The sequence below is a fragment of the Hyaena hyaena genome, unplaced genomic scaffold, assembly GCF_003009895.1.
Source record: "Hyaena hyaena isolate Hyena2069 unplaced genomic scaffold, ASM300989v1 scaffold_441, whole genome shotgun sequence".
In the NCBI taxonomy this organism is placed as follows: domain Eukaryota; kingdom Metazoa; phylum Chordata; class Mammalia; order Carnivora; family Hyaenidae; genus Hyaena; species Hyaena hyaena.
The window spans coordinates 1,503,159-1,524,778 of record NW_024081074.1 but is presented as its reverse complement, the minus strand read 5'-3'; positions in this window follow the sequence as shown (position 1 = coordinate 1,524,778).

Genomic DNA, 21,620 nt, shown 5'->3' with positions numbered 1-21,620 from the left:
AACAGAAGGGAAGGAGAGGGGGAAGAGGATGAAGGGAGAGGGAAGGAGGAAGTTAGCCAGTTACTTAGTGACTTAGTTACTTAGTTGCAAAAATGAGAAGAGAGGCATTTGACCCAGAGGAGAAGAATCAAACTTGACTTTGTGAGCCTACACTTGAGCAAATTAATCAGAGCCTGAGAAGCAAGTTCATGTTCCGGCCATGATGCCAAGAAATGAAATGGCTCCCATCCATCTTGTGCCTCTCTTTTGTTATCCAAATTATACCATGAAAGGCAGAAGCAGCATAATGAGGCCCTATGCATTCTTGGAGCGGGGGAGGGGGAGCAGAGAACAAAGACCTCCAACCTTCCAGGAAGGAGGTGCCCTCATTTTCTTGGGCAGCCCAGCTTCCTTTGAAAGCAAGAAAGTAGCACAAATCTACTGTCATGGCAACCACTCCTAAGCCATCCTGGGAAGTGGAGTCTTACTGTAAATGCTCCAGAGACCAGGTCCCCTCAATTCCCAGGCTGCCAAGGAATAGGAGCCCTTTAAAACGAGTGACAGATCACACCTTCAACCCCTAGTCCATCCACAGTGATGGATGGGGAACGCCTCCGTCCTCACCCACCACCTGCTCCATCACAGGGTGTAATTTCCCTGTCCTGAACTCCAGTTTGAAAGCAGCCTGTAACTATAAACCCAAAGAGCTGCTAACAGAGGCTCATGCATAAATAGACAAAAGGAGTCATCACCTCTTGGCTCACATTGAACACTGAACTTGTAACTGTCAGAGGGAGGCACCAGAAGCAGGCACATCTGGGTCCTCCCCCCCGGGAGCCGATGTTCGCCCAACAGTCCTGGGCCCACCAGGGCCAGATCCAGTGTAAACACTGGGCATATGCTCGTGATTGAGAGTTCCTTGGGATCAGGCACTGTAGCATGAAGTTCCTTGGGACCAGGCACTATAGCATGAAACTTATGCACATTCTCCTTTACTCATCGTCATGAGTTCCTATAAGCACATGGGGCAGAGCCGTCTGCAGGCCTGGAACTCAGACAGTTATGGGAGACAAAATGACCTCTGTCTTATTGGCGCCTTTAGCTCCTAGGGTCCACTTATGGCAGGTGCTACAACTAGCAAGGAGCATAGTCCAGGCTTACCCACAATCCTGCCTGACTTCGAAGCCCACGCTTCACAGTGGTTATAATACCACTCAGCATCCAGTCAGATGCACACAACAAGAATGTAACATGGAGTGCCAGTCACAAAAGTGTTGAACGGCTACAGAATTAGGGGGAGAAGCTAAGGTTACCCAGATGCTAGTAACCATGGGGAGTTGTTAATAGCTCTGGAGCTGGAGAAGCAAGAGAAGAAACAGTGTAACCAGAGCCGTGATGATGATCACCCCACCTCTGAGGCTCAGGGCACATGCTGCCCCTCCTGTCGCTGTGGGAGCCACCATCCCTGCCATTTAGCAGTGAGTGAGGTGCCCTCACTCTGGTGGACAGTGCGTGAGCCAGAGCCCATGAGTAATGTGTGGTCAAGCCTGCAGGAGCTTGCTGCTGCTACTGCTGGAGTCGATGGGCAGGTTAGTGGGGACAGGAGGGTGGACCAGGAACCTGTTACAGTTGCCAGAGGCAGCAGCAGATAAAGGGGGGGAAAAGATGGCTTCTCTCTTCCTATGCCCTCCTGTCCCCTTCCAGGGCCTCCCATCGGGCAGGACTGAACTGGAAGGTAGCCAGGAAGTCATCTGGGGAATGTAGTCGCAGGCTTACAGCCCCCCTGTGGCACTGAGAATGTGAAACACCAGAGATGGCTCTGGGGGCCTACTGATGGTCTAGCACCAGGCTGGCAAATGTCCCTGGCCCCAGACCTCAGGTCTGATTGACAGACAGTGGCTTCCCAGGACACTGCAGGGAGGTTTCCGTCCAGGCCTGGGCTCAGTAGGAAACCAAGCAGTAGATGGTTAACAACATCCTGGAGGTGAGAGGGAGAGTGTTGGTGTATGCATCTTGTATTCATCGTCTGCACTGCAGTGAGAAAGCTCCCAGTGCATGGACCAACACCTCCAAGATGAAATCTGATAAAGACCCAAGTGTAATCAATGTACTAACACAAGCCACCATCTGCTGAGCTGCTCTTGAATGCCAGGCACCATGCTGCACCCTTTAAATACACTTTCCTCATTCAGTCTTCATAAGAGCCCCAGCAAACAGACATTTGTATCCCTGTTTTACAATCAAGAACACTGACATTTAGAAGTTTCTGTAAGTTAACTCATGAATGAAGAGGTAGCAGAGTTGCTATTGGGCCCCAAAGGTGGCTCCATGCTTATACATGTTTCCTCGGAACATCCCATGACCAACTCCCACACCAGCATCCCCAGTCCAGGCCTTGTGTGGCTCAGGTAGACCGAGTGCTAGTTTTTCTTCTGGTCTCTAACCACTTGACTCCCTAGGTTAGGTTCACACGTGTCCAGATGGTCCTTCAAAGTCCATCTCCTCATGTCATCCCTCACTTCACACAGGTGCACCCACCACCACTCAAGGCCTTCCCAGGCACTTCATGGTTGCTCCAGAGAGTCCCACTCATTTGGTCTTGGAGGCAACCTATGAATTTGTCATTCTGAAGGTTTCCAGGAGATTCTGATTCTCTATCCACTCTAGAAAACTCAGGCATCCAAAGCCCTCTGGTCCTGCCTCCACCCGTAGCCTCCTGACTCAGCCTTTCCAGCCTAGACAGTGGGACCCAGCTGATCCTTGACAGCCTGTGATTCCCCCCAGGACACGCTGCTTCTCTCTGGGGTCTTTGCCCTCTTCACAACTCTCCCTTCTGTCGACCCTCCTCCTCATTCCGCTGGACTCAAGTCTTGTCCTGCCAGGCCCTCTGCAGGACCAGCCACCCTGCTCTGTGCTCTCAGAGTTCCATGTTGTCCCTTCTTACAGCAATGTCCTGACTGGGTCCCCTCACCCCATCATGCTGCAAGCTCCTCAGATGGGGATCCATTACTGTTGGTGTGTATCCCCAGAAACAAGTATTGCATCTGCCACCAAGAGAAGCTTTAAAAAATGTAGGAGGAGCTGAGTTTCCTTCCCACTGCGCAGGCTCTTCTGTTCACACCTCATATTGGCACAGGCTTTTCAAAGCTGCCTGGAGAGGACTAGCACTTCAGCTAAAGCCCACCTGGATGGCGTGGGATGGGATAGAGAGGTCATGAGCATGAGTCTGAGACTAAGATAAACCTGGGCTTGAATTCCCAGCTTTGCCATCCACTTGCTATGTGCCCTAGGGTAAATCTCCGCCATTTTCCAAGCCTCACCTAAGAATGGAGCAATGTGCTTTAGGGCACAGGAAGGTGGTAAGAATTAACGTGGCAGCCTGTGTAAAGCACCAGGCATTCAGGGGCCTTATGTAACTGGGAGACTTTTCACGAGCTGTGACTCTGACCCGAAAAATGGCCTAATTCCCTTCCTAGTTTCTCCCCCTTCCCTTTTCTGACTCCTTGCCATTTTTCCAAAAGTGACACAAGACTCACATTGGTTCTGTGCATGAGATGAGCCTGCCCCATGGGCTGTGCGCAGATGGGGAGGACGGGGAAGAGTGGTTACCTGGCCCAGGGCCACCTCCTGATGTGACAGCTCAAGCAGGGAGAGGCCCGTCTCCCTGACTCTGTGCCCCATGCCATTCCATTCACCAGGGACTTTGCAAGCCTAGTTGGGACTCAACTTTTAGCCTTTACAAACCTGAGTAAACCCCATAAAGACAAAAGAAAGAGTTTCTCTGTCCCCAGATGTCTTGGAAAATTGTCACCACAGGCACACAGACACCAGTGCTTTCCACACAGCTGGACACATGGCAAGGTGTGGACCAGCCTCGAGCTTCCTGCCACCACTGGGCATTTAGACCCTGTGTAGTAGCAGACTCTGTGTGATAACACAACTGTATTTATTCACCAGGACGTGACATTCTGGCCAGGCCATCCGTTGTTCAGTGGGGAGGGTGTGTCTGGGGCCCTCCTGGCTCTGACATGGACCTGGGATCAGGGAAGCTCTTCTCCAGGCCCAGCCTCTTGTCCCAGTCTGCACAGGGCAACTATCAGTCCCTGACTGATATTGCAGGTGACCTGCCCACCTAGCTGGCATATTGCCTGTGATACAGGTTCTGTCCTTGGTCAAACTGCCCAGGCTCCTCTGACCTTTCCAATGAGGCCTACTTCCATGTTGCTCTCTGCATTGTCCAGTTTTAGCAAGAATCCTGCTAGGCCATTTAACCAGAACCCCCCCACCCCCACCCCACCCTCAGTATCAGTATCAGACCAGCCTGGATACCTAATTAGGTTCCTCATCCCCCACGGTCCCCCAGGTTTGCCTTCAGAGACAGTCCTATTAGATTGGTTTCGCCAGAAGCCCTCCTCAACCCCTGAGGCCTCTTGGTAATTTTCCATCCACCGCCCCCACCCCCATTCCTTGGCTGTACATTCCCATTTGCCGAGGCACGCTGAGTCCAATCTCTGTCCCCACTGCAAGACTCCAATATAGTGGTCCCTTCCCCTCTCATCTCCCACCCCCCTCCTTTAATAAAGTCTGCTTTACCATCTTCAGTAAGTCTCAGGAGTTTCCTTTTTCCTTTAACACTTGCACAGAGTGGAAGAACATGGCTATGGTATTAGGCATCTCAGCACTAGGGTCTCTGGGTCACAGAGACTCAGACCCCAAACTCTCCACCAGCTGCCTTACATTCCACCAGAGATTTGTGAGGAACTGTGTACAGGGGCCATGGGGAAAGGGACAGATAGCTGAGTGTGAGCCATTGGCCAAATCCAGTGCCAGCAGACCTGGCCCTCAGGTCTTGGGTCCCTGACCCCTAATGTTTAGCTATAATTGTAACAGCTATCCTCCAAGACCTCTGGGAAGATTACATTAGAGTCCACACAATCACTGCTCTTGCTGTATGATCGAGGCCCTAACAAAGCATTCCAGATGCAGTACACCATGTAAATGTCTGCACAGATCACAGGAGGGAGGGGCTATCTTTACCAGCCCCTGAGAGGCTTGTGACTTGTCCAAGGTGCCCTGCAAGGACACGGCAGGTCTGGGCTTCTGAGCAGTTGTCTGAAATGAAGTTCAGGGGCTGAAGTACTGGACAAGAGGACAAAGGGACATCCTTCTCCGAGACCCTACCATCTAATTCCAAATTTCAGAACGGAATTCCAGGGACCATGTTATGAGCTGCCAGGCCTGGCTCCATCATCCTATACACAAGAACCAATACATGGCTTTTGTTATTGTATTATTTGCTAAACCATTTGCAAAGCTTAGTAATAGAGCGCTTTCAATTGTCTCAAACCTACCATGATATGGCTGCCTTCCTCAGACCTCATAGCCTGGGCCATGGTCCTCGTTTCTTGTCACATTACCATTACCGATGTGTACTTGCCCGACCATCTGGAAATGCCTATCATAGCTGTAGATTTTCAAGGAGTTGCTATTTTCCCATTAGAACCAAAATTCTCACTAAGTAGGAAATGAAATTGTATTCAATTCCTATTGCATCTGTAACAAATTACTATAAATTTGGTGGTTTAAAACAACACATGCTTATCATCTTATGGTTGTAGAGGCCAGAAACCTGAAATGAGTCTCACTGGGCTGAAATCTGGTGTTGCCGAGATTGTGTTCCTTTCTTGAGGCTATAGGATAACATCTGTGGCCTTGCCCCATCGATTTCTCAAGCTGCCTGCATTCCCTGGTCCACCATGTCTGCAAATCCAGCAAAGGTGGGTGGACTCTTCCTCACACCTCACACCTTACACCTTCTGTCTTCCTCTCCCAGTGTGAGGACCCCATGACTCCTTGGGCCCACCCAGATAATCCAGGGTACTCTCCCTACCTTAAAGACAGCTTATTAGCAGCCTTAGCTCCCTCTTTCCATTAGCTTATGCATTCACAGGTTGGGAGGTTAAGATGTGGACCTCTTTAGGGGTCACTATGAAGCCTACCATAGAAATGAATAAAAATGCTTGGTCTGGAAAGGCTTTCAGGGCTATTGGATTTAGTCAACTCACAAACTCCAAAACTCCCTCCCTAACATTCCCAGTGAGGCTCGTGAAACTTCTGCTTAAACACATCCATGGACAGCATCTTCACTACCAGAGATCAACTCTACAGTCCTCTGGGTGCTCCTGAACCCAAGCCACTCTCTTGCAATGGGATCCAAGCTCTGTGCTTTTCAAGGAGCATCTGCACCCATCACCCTCACCTCTGCTCTGCAGTTGCACACAGGAGAGCTTGTCCTCTTCACCTGCCACAATTCCAGTGCATCTCCAAGTGATACACCCATGGGCAATGTCTTTTCTTAAACATGGCAGTCAAAGGAAACAAAATAGTACAGATGTTATTAATCTTTCATTATGCTCTGCATGAAATCTTCAGGTGGACATTATTTTACCCCTGCTGCAGATGAGGAGACTGAGATGCAGAAAGGTGAAGTCACTCACTCATAGTCACTCACCTAGGTGACTGAGCTGGTGCTGCATTGAGATTTGCTGACCAAGGAGCCTGTGTCTGCTCACTCAGCCACACTGCCCTGTCTCTAGTCCCTGCTCATGGCTAGAAAGAGCACTGAACAAGGAGGCTAGAGACCTGGGTTTCTTACTATGTAGCTGTACAATGTAAATTCCAATTTCTTTACTTTGAATGGGTCTGCCTATAATGTGCCAGGGCTGGTGGGAGATCAGATAGACCAGCAGTAAGAGAGCTTAGGAACCTGTAAAGGGTCCCAGGAAGAGGATGGGTCCTCCTGGCCACGCTTCTGCTGGCTGTGTCCTGTGCTCCATTTGCACAAGTTCTCTGCAACCCCATCTTGCTTCTAACCTCTACTGAGCTAGCTGTCCCTGAAAACTCCAAAGCTGTAAAGCTAGTGCTTGTCCATCCAGTACTGGGAAGGTCCAGGAGAATACTTGTCCCAGGAAGGTGTATAGTGTCTGGAAATCCAGTCCAATCAAGTCTCCAACCTGCTTTGCCTTTTAGTGTCCTATGTCCATGCAGTGAACATGACGTGTGCCCATCACTATGGTGGCATCAGAAACCTGAGATGATGGAGACCAGTGCTTCTTCCAAGGAGAGAGACATATATGTGAGCAGCCTATTCCAACAGAGTACTGATCACAGGGAAATCCAGGAACAGAGAGCACAGCCACTTCATCCAGAGCCCAGCAAGGTCCAGAGGAGAAATTTCTGAGTCCAGCCAAGAAGGATCAGAAGGTGGTCTTCCACCTGGAAGAAGGACAGCAGACATAAACACTCAGCAGCAGAAATCCTGCAGATGAGCTCTGCCTGCCTGAGACCCCCCAGAGACAACAGGGCAAAGCAAAACGTGGGACACGGGCACGAGAAAGAAGTTTTGCCTTTGATGAGAGGCTTTGCCATCAAGCAGCCTTCTTCTCAAGGTTGCCATTTATTTGTTTTGTCTATTATTTATTTCTGCAGATGCTGGATTTTATTGGAAATCTCAGAAAACCTTTGTCTCCATAATAAACTCACCTAAAAATAATTCTAAAACAGAATTTCCTTTTGTCCCAAACCAATAAAATAAATCAGTTCAGTCAGCAATTCAATGTATTCCTTCTCCCTAGTGTCTTTAGAAAGCTCTTCAGGTTCAAGCTTGAGTTTATGGTCTGCTGATGCTATCACTGTGGATGTGTGTCCATCCCTCTGAATGAGTTTGGGAGGTGGGGAGAAGCTGGAAAAAGACTCAGTGTCACCAGAATTGAGTTTGGGAGGTGGGGAGAAGCTGGAAAAAGACAAAGAAGACACTGGGGTGACGGGGGGCTCTGCCTTTCCTTCGCATCTAGCCACTATGAGCAAGACCTCATCAAAGTCTTTAACAGAGAATTTTGAAAGGAAAAAAAATAGCTAACACACACCAATCCCAGAAGACTGTTCTAATTTCTGCCCCCTCCCCAACAAAGAATAAGAACTGTGTCTCCTGCCCACTGGAAAGAACCAGGGAGAGTCTGCCTTGTGAGGGAAGGCAGTGGAAGTTGAGGGGAAATTCAACCATACTTCTACAGACTAGCAGCAAACAACTGAAAATGGAAACATATATATTTTTAAAAATCATATATTGTGCCATTAAAAAATGTCATATACTTAGGGATATATCTAACAAAATATGTGAAAAATTTGTATGCTAAAAATTCTCTAACTGATGATAGAAATTAAATAAGACCTAAAACTACAGAGAAATGTAGTGTGTGGATTGGAAGACTCAAGACTGGTAAGATGGCAATTCACCCTAGACTGATCCAAATTCAAGGCAAACTCATTAAGAACCTCTAAAATTAGCAAGCTAGTTCTAAAATTTTTATTGAAAAGCAGAAGATCTTAGAATAACCACAACACTTTTTTTTAAAGAGAGAGAGAGAAGAAATTTGGAAGAATCTCACACCTGACCGAAATACTTACTATATAGTAATCAACACCATGTGGTCTTGGCATAAGGATAGACAACAGAGAGCAATATGATAGAATCAGGAGTTCAGAAATAGGCTCACACGTATGTGATCCATTGATCTGCAACCAGCAGGCCATGCAATTGAATAGGGAAGGGAGAATCTGTCCAACAAATGGTCCCGGGACAATTGGACGTATGCATCTTAGAATGCATCCTGAGTCCTGCACCAGATGCAAAACAACACATAACTGAAACAAAGCATAAAACAAAATGTAAAACCAAAAGCTAAAATGCATACAGAGAAACCATAGGAGAAAAATTTCTGGGTCCTTGGATTAGTTAAAACTGTTTTAAATGAGACTTAAAAATCATAGACCACAAATGAAAAAAAACTAATTCGTTAGACTTCATCCAAATTAAAATCTGTTTTTGAAAGATACCATTAAAAAACCCCAAAAAGTTAGGCCACAGACTGGAATACATATAGATATATATAGATATATAGATATACATGATCTGATAAAGAACCTTTTCAGAATAAATAAAGGATACTTATAACTCTCTAATAAGAAGAACAACAACTCAATTTTTAAAGATGGGAAATTATTTTAAGAGGCATTTCACACACAAAAGAAAGATATATGAATGGCACACAAAAATGCACAATAGTGCTCTTCATTAGGGAAATGTACGGGTTTGCTCAGACTATCACCAATACACAGATTAGGTGGCTTGCATGACAGCAATTTACATCTCATGGTTATGGAGTATTCAAGTTCAGGATCAAAGTGCCAGCAGGGTTAGTTTTTCTGAGGCTTCTCTCTCTGGCTTGCAGACAGCCTCCTCACTTGGACTTTCCTCTCTGTGTGTGCATCCCCAGTGTCTCCTGATGTGTTCAATTTCCTCCTCTTATAAGGACACAAGTCAGATTGCGTTAGGGCCACACTAACAGCCTCATTTTAATGTAATTACCCCCTTTAGGTCCTATCACCCAATTCAGTCACACTCTGAGGTACTGAGGGTTAGGACTTCAACATACGTATTTGGTGGTATTCAGTCAATACATGAAATAAAGTTAAGACTACATTGAAATACCATTCATTATTAGAATGGCTACTAGAATGGCTAAAGTTACAAAGAATAATAATAACAAATATCAGCAAGAATGTGGAGCAACTAGAATTCTCACATATTGCTGGTGGGAATGAAAATAGTACAGCCACTTTGGAAAACAGTTTGGCAGATACTTGTAAAGTTAAACAAACATTTACCATACAACCTAGGAATTCTACTCGGTACATTTGCTCAGAAGGGAAAGCATTTGTCCTCATGAAGATCAGCTTCACACATAACAGCCAAAAAAGTGAAAGCAATCCAAATGTCCATCCACTAATGAATCAATAAATATCTATGATATATGCAAGCAACAGAATATTATTCAGCAATTCAGCAATACAAAGAAATGAACTATTGATATGTGCAATGGCATGGTTGAATCGCACAAATATTGTTGAGTGCGTGAAAGGAATCAAACACAAAATGGTAACATTGTGAGTTAACACTTATCTGACATTTTGGAAAAAGCAAAATAAAGAAAAAGAAACTAGATCAGTCATTGCTAAGAGCTCAGGTTGGAGGAAGGCATTGATTGCAAAAAGTTGTAAAGGAACTTTTTGGGATTATAGAAATGTTCTATACCTTGGTGGTAGTGGTTACAGGACTGTGTATTCACCAAAATTCAATAAAGTATACACTTTAAATGAGTAAGTGTTACTGTTGGGAAATTCGACAGCAACAACTCAGAATTATAAAAATCAGCAAGTTGAAGTAGGATACAGTAGGTAAGTTACATTTGCATTAATAATAACAATAAAAGCTACAAACTTAATGAGTCAAAGTTCCAACCAAAGAGGTTAGAAAAGCAACAGCAAAATATACCCCAAAAGGAAGAAAGGAGATAAGAGCACTGACTACGGAAATAGTGCAATAGAAAATAGTGTTTTTTAAAAATCCAAAGTTGTGTCATTGAAAGAGCTAATAAAATAGACAAATTTCTGACAAGCATAATCAAAAATTAATAAAAGGAGCCATTAAGAATCTCAAGATTGATAATGGGACATAACTACAGATACAGTAAAAATCTAAAAATAGTAAAGCAAATAAACAACTTACAAATTTCTAGTAAAATAAAACTTAACCAAATAGACTCAAAAAGAATAAAAAGCTTTAAAAAACCTGTATCACTAAAAATATTAAAACATTAGATTAAAATCTCATAGATCATCAGACCCAGATGGTGAGAAAGAGGCCCTAACACCAAAGCCTTGAGAAGCCCCTGTGTGCAGAGGCACAGACACCACCGGGGGGCCTTTGCACAGTGGGAGCCAGAGGTGGTGTGGGAGAGGCTGGAACTGGGCAGGGTCATGTCCCCCACTGCTCCTCAAGCCTCTAAGAATTCTGGTCTTGCCCCAGAGGACAATGAGACATTGGGTGGTTTTAAGAATGGGGATGAGGTGCTCAGATTCACACTTTCAAATGATGGCTCCAGTGACTTGCAGAGAACAGCTGAGCTAGACAAGAGCAAGGAGAAGGGGGAAGCCAAACAGGGGACTGCAGACCAGGTCGTAGAGGGCAGGGCTTGTACTGGTGAGGTGGCCATGCAGTGGACAGAGAACCCAATGCTCTATCCTTTTCCTGAAGCATCTATCAGTAGTGATACCAATGGGTGCAGGCTCATGCCACATGGAAGTCTCCAGGGCATCCCTATTAGAAATGACTCCTAGAAAAATCAGGAACAAGGGATCCCCTTCTGCCTTCTGAAGATGGGGCCAATGAATTAGCTAATTGTTCATCTGGAGAGTAGAAAATAAAGTTTAAAAGGGCTAGAATACAGGGTCCAAAAACAGGTGGAATATGAGGAAGAGTGGGCATGGCCGATGGCAAACAAGGACACTGTATCACCCAGGGGTATCTCCCAATAGAGTCATGAGGCACCAGAGGTGTCTCTGCCTGGAGTGCATCCCCAGTAAGTTTCTGCCGCTGCCACTGCCTGGGCAGAGGTGGAGGGAGATCTCTGTCCTCCCTAGTGGCATTAGTCAAGCCTGATGCTTAACACAGGACTGGAGAAAGAGAAGGCAATCTACTTTCCTTCATGCCTGCTGTGTGCCAGTTATGTGTCATCATTAGTGTGTTCCACTACTGCTTACCTGACCACCCAGCTCCTAAAACAACCCTTAAGATAGATCCCCTATTTACAGGTGAGAAAAATTCAAGCTCAGAGAGCTTCACGGACTTGCCTAAGGGTCCTAAGTGCTGAATAGAGGAGCTGAAGGTCTAACTCAGTCCCAAGCTGTTTCCTCAGTATCACACAGTTTATCAGCCAAGAATCTCCAGAGAAACAGAACCAACAGGAGAGAGAGACATTTACAATAAGGAGCTGGCTCATGTGATTATACAGGCTGTCAAGTCCAAAATCTGTAGAGCAGAAAAGCTACAGAACCAAGAGCTGGTGTCCCAGTTCCATGGCCATCTAGCATGAAGAATTCCATCTTACTGGGGAAGGGAGAGTCAGCCTTTTGTTCTGTTCAAGACTTCAGCTGATTGTACAAGGCCCATCCACATTATGAAGGGCAATCTGCTTTCATCTCATCTACAAACACCCTCACAGAAACACCCAGAATACTGTCTGACCAAATATCTGAATGCCATGTCCCAGCAAAACTGACACACACACACGTATATTTCACCATCACATACAACCAACCTCTCATAAACATTTTTAAATGAATACATGAAGAATTACTTATTTGGGAAAAGCTTACTTTAATAAAGAGCTGCATTACTGCTCAAATAATAGCCACATTTAAAAAAATCTAACACATATTTCCATTGAAATTTTACTATGCAGGTTCCAAAATATTTAGAAATCAAATAATAGTCAATAATAGTCCAGGAAAACCTAGACAGCAGCCTCCTATTGCTCAACTCATGAAGAGAGCCTCCACTCAAGAGGGAAATAATAAGAGAGTTTTCAAGCCTTTTGGCAGCAGCAACAAAGAACTTGCTAACTACAAACTATTCACACAGTCTTCAAATGAAGGCAGCAGGACTGTGGGTAATTGTTAGCTTTATGCACCCTGCCTGTGACCCCCTGGGAGACAGGGTACAGGTCTCCATGGGCTGAAGCTGGCACTTGCTCTGAACATCCCAGAAAACAGTCTTTCATTCAGGCTCCACACAAAACAAGGCTGACTCTCCTTCTGGGCCATCCTGTGAGCTGTGCAAGGGTCCCTGTGGTAGCCCACAAATGGTGCAAAAGAAAGAGCATGAATCCTAGAAGGGAAGATACCTGTGTCTGTCCATGACAATTGTAAAGAGCCCCCCAGGAAGGAGAAGTGCAGCGGGGAGGCTCAGTTCATGGCCACTGAGTTGTGAAGAAGGCAAAGGGGAAGGAAGGAATGCTCAGAGAAGCTGGCAGCTCGTGGGAGAGAGGAGGGCAGAATCTGTCAGCAAGCAGAAGGCCTATCATTAGGATAATTATTATTATTTATTAAACATTTAGGAAGTGCCAGCCATGTGCTAGCTATTGTCACAATCCAATCATAGAATTAGATCCAATGCCTCTAGAAAATTCTCTCTAATTAGGCAGGATGAACAAAGACAAAGGAGCTGTGCTAAAGATGTGTTTTAGGTGAGGAAAGGACACTCCATCCAGGCAGAGCTAGCCTCACACCCCCGGAGAGCCCCTTTCTTCTTCCCAGGAATGCAGAGACCCATGTAGAGAGGTTGGTCACGTAGCTGCCTACTTCGCAGCTTTAGCCAACATCCCACCACGCCTTGGCCACACACACCAGAATCACTTTGTAATTGTCTTCAGGACATTCACAGATGTATGCTTCAGTTCTGAAGCCAGTAGCACTCAGCAAGCCATGAAGCTTCCTTCAATGTTCAGTAGTAGGTGGACCATTCTATTTGGACTCTTGCCAGGGGCCGGGGTTTGGGAGACAAAGTTGAATCTCTGCCTGCAAAGACCTCACTGCTTGTGGAGAATCTTTTAGTTTGTCCCGAGGAGAGTCTATGCTTGGTCTATAGGCAAACTGACCCAACAGTTTAAGACATGACAATCCTCTCTGAGGGAAGACTTCCAGAGAGTATGGACACGTTGGCTTCATTCAACTGGCATTGCTCCTTCACACATTTAAGAACAGTCAAGCCCGACACATTCTAAAGGGAGGTTCAGCATGATACCCCTCTCCCCCAAAGAGCAGACTTAGCTTAACAGATATTTGCAAATCTGTAGCTCTGAGGTGGCATTAGTTCATTTCCAGAGTTTAGCTGTAAAATACAGACTGAGTTATGGTGTGTTAGGTCTCAAGCAAATTCACGCTGGCCTCCATTAAACTCTATGAGGTTAAGAAATATATTGGATTCAGGGGGCATATATTCTGCTAACCAAAATTATATACTAGCCATTTGTCATATCCATGTGGGCGTTCTTAAATCAAGGCTCTAAAGGTGAATGCATTGGTTGGAATTATATTATCAGTGTCAGTCATGACACAATTCATGGGGGCAGGAAGAGAGGCTCTTGATGGGAGTCCCTTCCTAATTGTCTCTGTAGAACAGCACCGACTCAGGTGTCTATCATGGGGAAGCCAAGAAGCAAACAATCCCCATCACAGTAAATCATTTTGTTAAATGAACGAAGCAAATCCCCAGCAATGCAATATTAAAGTTGCAAATGTATTCATTGGAAAAGCAGAAGGTGAGCAGGTTCCCACAGAAAAGGGAAACTGCCCAGACGCTACCGAGCAGAAGGGAGTGTGCTTCTCTCAGCCTTCCATCAACACTCAGAGCTACACGCACGCTCTTGGTTCTGAAGCCTATTTTCCCAACACATGCAGATCCCCCAGCACCCACACAACAGTCACCGCAGACCATATGCTCAGAATGTCAGAGCTGGGAGGGATCAGAGTCCAGCCCCCTGATTTTTCAGACTGATACACAAGGGCATTACAACGGGGGGAGGTTCTTAGGCTTCCTCTCATGGAAAAGCCACATCATGTACCCCTCCCCACATCCCTGTTTCCCCATGGAATCAGTTGGAATGGATGGCCAGGGCAGCTTTAGAAGGAGACAGCAGTGATCCTCAGCAAGACATTCTTTTCTACCCAGGAGTGAACAGATTGCTACCACGTGTCCTCCTCCTCCTTCTGCCCCTCCCCCTGCTCCTCCTCCTGCCCCTCCTCTGCTCCTCCTCCATCTTGCTGGGAGCTCAGAGAAAGTCATCAGAGCCAGGACCCTCATGTCAGGCCTGTGAATCTGCTTACCCAGAAAGCTCAGCCATTACTTCCAAGTTATCCAGCTTATTATGAGCAGCCGCTGTATGCACAGCTATAACACACACACACACACGTATGCACACATGCAAGCACACATGCAAGCTTCCAGGAACACCTGTCAGAACCTGAAGGTAAGACTGGAGCCATCCATTTCCTCATATTTTATATTGACTTAATGTACTTTAAAGCACTTAAGAGACAGTACTATGTAATGTGTGCCAGAAGTCAACTTTGGTCTATACTCTTGGGTGCTTTGGTAGCAGTTCTTGGGTGCTTAGGTAGCAGTAAAGGGACCCTAATCAGGAACAGAAACAATTTCAAAGACATCACTAAGTCTGAACCAGATGACACTTAGCAGAGTGTATGTTAGAAGTAGAATTTTATTGGTGGGATAAAAGTTTAAGATATGGGATTGGCTACAAAAACAGGTCACACCACCTTTGCACTTAGAGGTGTGAAAGGCCTGTAGGTGAGGGAAGAGATGCAGCAGTGTCCCCCAGTCAGGGGACATGACTGGGCAGTAAGAGACAGCCTTTCTGGAACAGTGAAGAGAGAGGGGCACTCTCAAAAATCAAAGCAGGAGCTGGTGCCAGATCACCTGTCCCCTCACGGTCTGGGAAAGTGGCCCACTATCAGCAGAGTTGAACCAGACTCCTGGAGAGGACCTGGCCCTCAGGTTGTAGGATCTTAAGCTGCTTGGTTAGAGAAGTGCCCACTCCTTCCTTGGCAAGATCAGGGGACTACCAGGGTGTGGGTTACAACAGATTGACTCTGCAGCCCCTTGACCTGCAGTGTCTTCTGCCAGGTAGCAATCATTTTTTGGTGGTCCCTAGACCCTTCCATGAGGTGATAGCCTGGATGCCAGACCCAATGGAGACAGCTTTATGAGGAGGAAGATGGTCCTCTGAAGCTGTCTTCCCCTTTTGCCAGAAGGAGGCCTTAATGCAGCCCTCATTCTGACCTCTTCTCAGGAGGACAGCCTGCAGGGAACTTGTCCGCAGAGGTTCTGCTTACCTCTCAGGTTGGAGAAAAGGGAAGAGAAGTCCTTCCTGTAGGAAAGTGTGGAGAGATACTGCATGGTGGCCAGGCCACTTCCAGGATTTCCAAACTAAATGTGAGACCAGCCAGGTGGGTTCATATGCTTCTTAGTACTTTAGCTGTTCAGATGGAGACACAAATAGGTGGAGAATACAGTTTAATCACAGCTGTGGATGTTTTGGGCAGTGGAAAGGAAATATTGACTCAAGGTGGGCTAGAAGGGAGGACATTCTGAGCAGACAGATGGAGCAATGCTGTCCAGAGTGTATTTTCCAATCATGCCACACCTGCTCCCCACCCCACCTGCTCTTCACACGGTTTCCTGGATGTTCCTCCCATTTAGAGTCTTGAAGTCTTTAGGGAGTGGGGCTGGGACTCACCTGTAATCAATAAAATATGTTTTCCCAGAATTGGTAAAAACAAGGGATGGGACCCTGCCTGTTGGGCTGGACCTAGGCCATGAGAGCCCCTAGTGCAGTCACACGAAACACCTGTGGTCCTTCTACGGCTCCTCCCGGAGGCCTCCAGATGATTCCAGCCTTAGCCTTTGAGTCACCCCCAGCCCTTCTGCAGCAGGGATGAAGGACCAGATTGTCCAGGAATCTAAGGAAGATAAGCAATGCCACTGGCCAGAGGACTCTGCTTGTTTTGGGCTTAGGAGCAGACACACAGCTGGGTGCCCACCTGGCATGAAAGCTGGGTCTCCCAGTGGCACCTTCCCATCTGGACCCATTCGAGAACTGGCGAGCTGGGACAGAAGGCAATAGTTCAAACAGATCATGAAAAGGGCTTTGCTGTTGCCACCCTGACTTGCTCCCTTTGGGGAGTATCTCCACATTTGCCTAGAAGGTTAGGTCTCAAATGTCTTATTTCCATGGATGAGGGACATGTCTGCAGAGGGGCTTCTGTCCAGGCTTCAGGTCGAAGCCAGATCTCAGAGACACACTCCTAAGTCAGAGAAGCATCACCTGCGCCCACCTGCTCCTTCTCTTTTCCTTCTGTTAAAAAAGAAAAAGAAGCAACAGGCTCCAAACTGAGTCACCTGTGCTAAGCCCATGTCACCAAACCAAACCAAGACATAATTGGAGTTTCAGCCTCTCCAGGAATGAAATCATAACCAGTCAGTCTGGAATTTTCTGGTCAGTGTGAGTGAAGTAATCCACCTGATAGAACCCTGCTATCCCCAAAGGAAGGTGATCTTGCCTGAAAGAATTCATTTTTTTTCTAATAACTTCCTTATCCCTCCTCTGTCTGCTTGTAGTAGGCTTCCATTTTGTACAGTTCCTCAGGGTTCCTTCTGATGCGGGATTGTGGAGCCCAACAGCCAAGAAAGAATTCTTGAGACATTTTACAGTATAAAAAGGTGATTTTATTAAAGCACAGGGATAGAACCCATTAGCATAAGGGGCTGTGTTATAAGTGTGAAGACTGACTGCTTATATAGGGTTTTCTATCCTATTGAGGGGAAGGTGACATTAGGATTCCAAGAAATTGAGTCTGTAGGTTTCTGAAGGTTAGAGTTCTAATTATTCTCAAGATTGTGCTTTTTTTTGTAATGTTTATTTATTTTTGAGACAGAGAGAGCACGAGCAGCAGAGGGGCAGAGAGAGAGAGAGAAACACAGAATCCAAAGCAGGCTCTGAGCTGTCAGCACAGAGCCCAACCCAGGGCTCAAACTCACAAACCACAAGATCATGACCCAAGCCAAAGTAGGATGCTTAACCAACTGAGCCACCCAGACACCTTTTTTTTTTTCTCTAAGTTTATTATTGGGGTGGGGCAGCAGGCAGCAGAGAGAGAGGGAAAGAGAATCCCAAGCAAGCTCTGGCTGTTAGCACGGAGCCAAATGGTAGGCTCGATATCACAAACAGTAAGATCAAAACCTGAGCTGTAATTAAGAGTCGGACCCTCAGTCAGTTCACTGAACCACCCACTTGCCCCAAGATTGTGCTTTTCTTGTAAATCATTAAGACCCTGACAAACTGATGAAGTCTCATGTCCTTTATGACTGTGATCTTTATCAGCTGACCATTTGTTTTTCCTTTCTTTGTTCTTGGGCAGTCATGAGTGCTTGGGGAATGTCACACATATCCTACCTTGGGTTGGGGGGATATGTGAAGTGTTAGTTTGCCTTTAGCCCTCAGCTTGCCTTTTGTTATCTCACTATTCCCCCCCTGAACAATCTGGGGTTTTGTTTTTGTTTTTGTTTTTTTACAAATAGTTTATTGTCAAATTAGTTTCCACATAACACTCAGTGCTCATCCCCACAAGTGTCCTCCTCCATGCCCATCCCCCCTCCCCCCCACATCCATCAGTCCTCAGTTTTTGTCAGCATTCAAGAGTCTCTCATGGTTTGCCTCTCTCCCTTTCCCCCACCACTTCCCCCCTTCTTCTCCCCCTTGTTCCTCCATCAAGTTCCTCCTAATCCTCCTATATGTGCAAACATATGATATGTGTCCTTCTCTGCCTGACTTATTTCACTCAGCATAACACCCTCAAGGTCCATCCATGTTGCTACACATGGCCAGATTTCATTGTTTCTCATTGCCATGGAGTATTCCATGGTATAGATAAACCACATCTTCTTGATCCATTCATCTGTTGATGGACACGTAGGCTCTTTCCATGNCTCTTTCCATGTTTTAGCTATTGTGGAGAGTGTTGCTATGAACATTGGGGTACATGTGCTCCTATGCATCAGCATTTCTGTATCCCTTGGGTAAATTCCTAGCAGTGCTATTGCTGGGTCATAGGGGAGTTCTATTGTTAGTTTCCTTAGGAACCTCCACACTGTTTTCCAGAGGGGCTGTACCAGTTTACATTCCCACCAACAGTGTAGGAGGGTGCCCGTTTCTCCACATCCTCGCCAGCATCTAGAGTTCTCTGATTTGCTCATTTTAGCCCCTCTGACTGCCGTGAGGTGGTATTCCCCCTGAACAATTTGACCCTTAAATTTTTAAGGTCGTTGAAGGCAGAAAGTCTTATCTTGTGTAGCTTCTTCCTGCTGAAGAAGGGCATAGAGATGTCCCTACCTATGGGTCAACATTGGAAGTCAGGAGACCTATAAGGGAGTTATGAAGGTGGAGGCAGCTGAGTCCAATGTGGACCGCAAAGAAGTATCTCTGTGGGTGGTAAGCACCATCTGTCATGTGAAGCTAATGTAATGAGGTAGTCTTGGTACCAAGTGGAAAAGCATTGAAAAAGTTAACATATCAGGATTAGTGTAGCTGTAAGAATGAGAAAAGTCCAGCAAAGAGACCCTTAATAGTTGGCCATAGTCCGCCCCTAAACCAGGAGCTTGACCAGTCACTGAAAGAGAGGGAAGGATTCTGTAGAGCCTCAATTTGAGTATTTACGTCAGTTAGTAATCCTGTCACATTTCTGTGGTAATCTGGAGTATATACATTACATTCTTTTTTAATGAAGCATAATTTCCTCCTTGAGCTGCAGTCAGGATATCAATGTTTTGGAGGGCTACCTTTTGAATTTGTGGATGACTACAAGTTGGGTCTGGTTAAAGGTGGCTACTGTATGGTTGGCTAAAGCCTCTATTTGCAATTTTATATCAATGGAAGTGGATCCTAAGGCAAATATGGCTAAAGGATAAAATCATCAAGAAGCTCTCTTTGTTTGATGTCTAACTTTAACAATACTCTAATTACGAGGACTCACTGGCAAGTGGGAGAAGATTTGCCTGGGAATATGGGCACCCTCAAGTGCATCATCCAATCCAAACATAAGGAAAATGGGGCCATCCATTATCTCCACAGGTCCATAGTTAGCCCCATGAAGCAGGGTGTGCTCAAGATTTTAAGGAGCAATTTTGTCAACCCAGCCACACAGAATTGGTCAAGGTGATAGCTGAGTTATATAATAATTGGGGAATCCATCCCACTTTCCAGCTGTTCAAATAGTCATATGCCCATGGGATCCTGTTATTATCCCCACAGAATAACAAGCAAGACGTTTGTCTGCACATGAGCTATTGTGGCAATTTCTCTGAAGTTTATCTCAAGTTGTCTAGCTTAGGCAAACAATGAACATTTAAAAACTATTAGAGTTAGAATTTGACATCCGCAAAGATGTGTTATTGAAACATAATTTTTCTCTCCAAAAGCACCCTTATTTCCAAAGATAGTCAAATCAAGACTAATTTCTTTGAAAAATAATTTCAGTTTTATCAAATGTGGCCTAATTATTTTCATTAGCTCAGCAAGAACAGTAATTGATCATATAGAACTTTTTATAAGGAATCTTGAATGAACTTTTAGTAGCTTCCCTAGGCCAGAAGTTAAGTCAAATACTTGCCATCGGACATGCCTAAAATCTCTGTAGATTTGGGTGAATTCCTCTTCTCAAGATCCCCAAAATATCCTGAGGTTCCTGTACCTGCCAGGAAGTGGCATTCTTTACTCACCTGGTAAGGCTACAGGGACTCTATAAGCAAGATATCAGGCCAACATTTCCAAGAGGCTTCATGTTTCATAAAAGTCAACCTTAGATCCTTAAAAATGTATGGTCATATCTGAGTCTATGCATGTCTCTCAGATATGACATTCCAGTCAAAAAACTTGGTAATATAACAGTTGTTTCCAGCGGTGTCCTGTTACAAAGAGAACAGATTTTCATTGAACTTATGCAAAGAACTGTAATTGCCATGAAAGAAAGAATATTCACTGAGTATTTCTGACTTTCAGAGCATTTAAACAGAGAGAAAAGTTAAATGCTTCAATTTGTTCACAAAGTAATATTCTATCATATCATAATTTGGAAAAGCAAACAAAGGACCAGCAATGTTTCAAACAAGAGTCACAAAACTAGAATCATCTTCCTCAGTTCATTATAATATAGTTGACCAGGAAATCCAGTAATTTCTGTGACACTTCAATAATTAGAAAGTTAAGTGATGACCTTATTGCCAAAACATCATTATTTGTTTGACAGTGCTTTCCAAATAACTTAACATGCCACAGAAACAAGCCTAATTGGTCAAAGAATTCATTTACAATTCACATCTGGGGAAAGTTTGTTAAAACACTCAGAAAGTTATAAAGCATGTGCCTAAATAGGATTATGGATCATTATAAAACTTAAAATTAAATTATTTATTTAACAAAGGTGGCAATAAGAGTTTCCAAAGTTATATATGAAGGGTATATAGTTGTTAGCAAAACTTAGCTCCTTTAACGTTGAGAAGTTTTAACTATCTTAAGTAACCAAAGACCTAATAAAGACAAAACATAGAAACTTTGGTTTTCCAGGCAAAGAGAAAAAACTTTGTTTACTTTTTTTTTATCAAGTGCAAACCAACAATCCAAGAAAACTTTGTCTTTTTAATAGAAAGTAAAGCAGAATTTCAATCTTATACCAGTGTACTTTTAAAACACTTTTATTTCAACTTTGTCCTAATTGCATATAAAATTCCTTTCCAAAGATTTCCCTTCGCAAATCTTCTACAACTTTCTTTTTCATTCAGATTTTGTCCCAAGGCTTCTCCTTCCAAACAACTAGTCTCATTTTAGGGCAGAATTACTTTATTTTACCTCAAAAAAATGTATTCCCATTTCTTACATCTTTATATACACATCCCCTATTCTTTTACATACTGAGTTGCTTTCCTTATTTCCATCAGTCTTAATCACATTTAGCAGAAATTAAACTCTTAGGAACATTAGTTTCCAGTGAAAACTAAGTAGATGTGGAGGGGATCACATTAGACCAATGAGAAGGAAACCTCACGTGGGAGCCTTAAGATGGGCAGTCATCCTGGCAACTTAGGTGGCTGTCCGTGCCCAAGACAGACAACT